At 32.1% G+C, this 2,657-nt stretch overlaps 1 long non-coding RNA gene across 1 annotated transcript; it reads left to right on the top strand.

Annotated features, from left to right (window-relative positions):
• Nucleotides 1-985: 985 nt before the first annotated feature.
• LOC122195504 (uncharacterized) lies at nt 986-1,965 on the top strand. Its single transcript, XR_006185748.2, has 2 exons — nt 986-1,317; nt 1,771-1,965. It is a non-coding gene; the product is annotated as an uncharacterized LOC122195504 (long non-coding RNA).
• Nucleotides 1,966-2,657: the final 692 nt, after the last annotated feature.

Genomic DNA, 2,657 nt, shown 5'->3' with positions numbered 1-2,657 from the left:
ACCACTGAATAAAAAAACAATCCCAAACAAACATTTTAAAAATATAATCATATTACAACTCGCTAATGGATTCACGAGTGTCTATATAGATGAAAATTTAGAGGTTTTAAACTTCTTCATCAATCATCATCGTTTATTCTAATATAATATAATATTTGTTGAAAACCAAATAATTGAAATGACTATTGAAACCGGTTCAATGATTGCATAAATAATCTAAAATTTAATGTAAGGCTGGATGAAGTGGTTCTACACTCCCTCATAAAACTGTAGTAACGTGTCACATAGGCATCATTTTACTCTTTACCACAAAAATATGGTTTCATACTGTACCCACATAGTGTTGCCACTCTTGAGTTATTTATTTATTTTTTTAAAATAAAAAAGCAACCAATAACAAAGCTTGAAGGAAAAGGAACCAATCACAAAGCTTGAAAGAGTGCACCCTTGGAATGCCGTAGTGCAGTCTCTACCGCATCCAAACCACGGTCAGGGGGCGGTGTTCTGTCCTAGGTGGCATCGGAGGTGCGGTTTCTACCGCATCCACTCTCTCCGGTCTAATAGTTCACAACATTCTATTATGGTTAGCCGTGAAACAAATTTATGAAAATACTAACATATCACTCATGAGTAGAAAAATATTCTTTTGGGAAGTGACATAAAGCAAGTTTGTGTGCTCCCGAGCCTGTAATTAAAAGTTTGATGGTTGTTTTTTGATAGAAGAAAAAAATAACGGTGATTCTGTTCTTACTTCACTTCAGTATATTTAATTTTCATAACTTCTATTTCTATTTATAATATAATTTATTATAATATGTGGTCAATGATGATGAATATGATTATCTTCATATGATTAGTCATAAAAACTATGTAAGTACTAAATAAAAATCTTAAAAGATAACATGTTTCATAGGAGCAAGTGAATAACTAGTGTATATACTATATAAACATATAGACAACAAAATGCAGAAAAGGGACAACTTTATCTCTCTAGATTGGTAAAGATCTTCTTTCATGTGTGTCTTTATTTATTTATTTATTTATTATAAATTTCTAACTCTCATGAGGACAGCGACCCATCATCTTTCATCCTCTTCTATAAAATCCCAGTTTTCCCTTCCGTGATTTTTGCTTCTCCCTTTCCTTTTCCCCATTTTCAACATTAATTTCCATTTACCCTCTTGTTTTTTACTCCATCCAGTATTTCGTACTTGTTTGCTTTCGTAATTTGGTTCTTCAGGGTCATCAATCTCTGTAAAAGCTCCACAAAGCAGCTTCAATGGCGGTCGGACCCATCATACCCACAAGTTCTCTTCTGTAAGCTCAAGCTTTACATACAAAGATACAAATTACTATGCATGATCTTACGTGACCCGTTATTAAAATGATTTTTCTTTAATTTTATTATAATTATTTTTGATGATTTTCTTGTATATATAGTGCTTGTTATCATGATATATAAATGCGTAGTTTAATTGATTTTCTTGGTTTGTTTGTAATAAAAATGGATTTTAGTTCTTATCTTTCTTTAGGGTTAGGGTTAGGGTTTCTTCAAAGCATCTAGTCACACAAATAATCTGATTTTTAATTCATAAAACCCTAAATTCATCTAACTCACAGAAACAGAAACACCATTTACCTTATCTTTTATTTAAGGATTTTTAATTTTTTTTTCTAGCTAGATGTATACTTTGTCCCCAAACGTATAAGCCCATTATTGTTTTTGGAATATTTTTTCATTTCGAAGATAATTTTGAAGTATATTTTCAGGCGCCTTAACATCTAGCAAATTCTTACATACTATTTTCAAGAACACCCGAGGCCAGTTTTGAAACTTCTGTTGATGCACTTCAGAATCACTTATAAGATTCATGTCGCTTGGGTTTTGTTTAGGGGTTCACCTCTATATAACTGTGCAATTTAACTACTTTCAGATAAAAGACTTGTTGTAATGTCTTATGATTATGAATATATGTTGTTTTTTTATCAAAGCAAAAGGGAGCTTCCTTCAGTCCACTCATAGGTGGGTAGAGGGTACGGATTTGCTGCCGACTCATTCATTCAAACACAATAGAAAGAACATGTGGTTGACCTATTGTGAATGTGTGAATGATGCGGGAGACAAATTTAATCCTTTTCTTCTCTGTGCTTGGACTGAAGGGAGCTCCCTTGATCCATCTTTTTATAAAACACTTATTTCTCTAATCCAACTCTTTAATACATTGTTTGTTATCATTTGTGATGAAAAAAAAATAGTTTAGCATTATGTGGAGAAAAATATTTTTCAGCACCTATTCTTTGCACTTTAGGTTTTGAGATGCATGTAATCTAAGCAAATTACTTGCCTTCTTCTGTTTGCTATAGTTTGTGTGTTAGGTTTCACACCATTTGTCTTCAAATAGATCTTCTCTGCTCACATTTTTGCCTTCGGCTAAGAAAAGGGACTTAAACAACTTTCTATTTCTAACCTCAGTTTGTTTGAAATCAGATGAACAGGGATCGTTTTTTTCCCTTCTATTTGATAAATATATAACAAGAGGGATTGTGTCCATCATCTGTAAGGCACACATTCTATTTCATGTTTATTCAGTTTGGTTTGTTGGTTAATTATTTATATAAAAGAACATAAAAATAAGGGTCAATGTTATAAACGAGTT

The sequence above is a fragment of the Lactuca sativa genome, chromosome 8 (assembly GCF_002870075.4).
Source record: "Lactuca sativa cultivar Salinas chromosome 8, Lsat_Salinas_v11, whole genome shotgun sequence".
Taxonomy (NCBI): Eukaryota; Viridiplantae; Streptophyta; class Magnoliopsida; order Asterales; family Asteraceae; genus Lactuca; species Lactuca sativa.
Note: the sequence above shows the minus strand (reverse complement) of the source record. Positions and strands in the feature narration are given on the sequence as shown.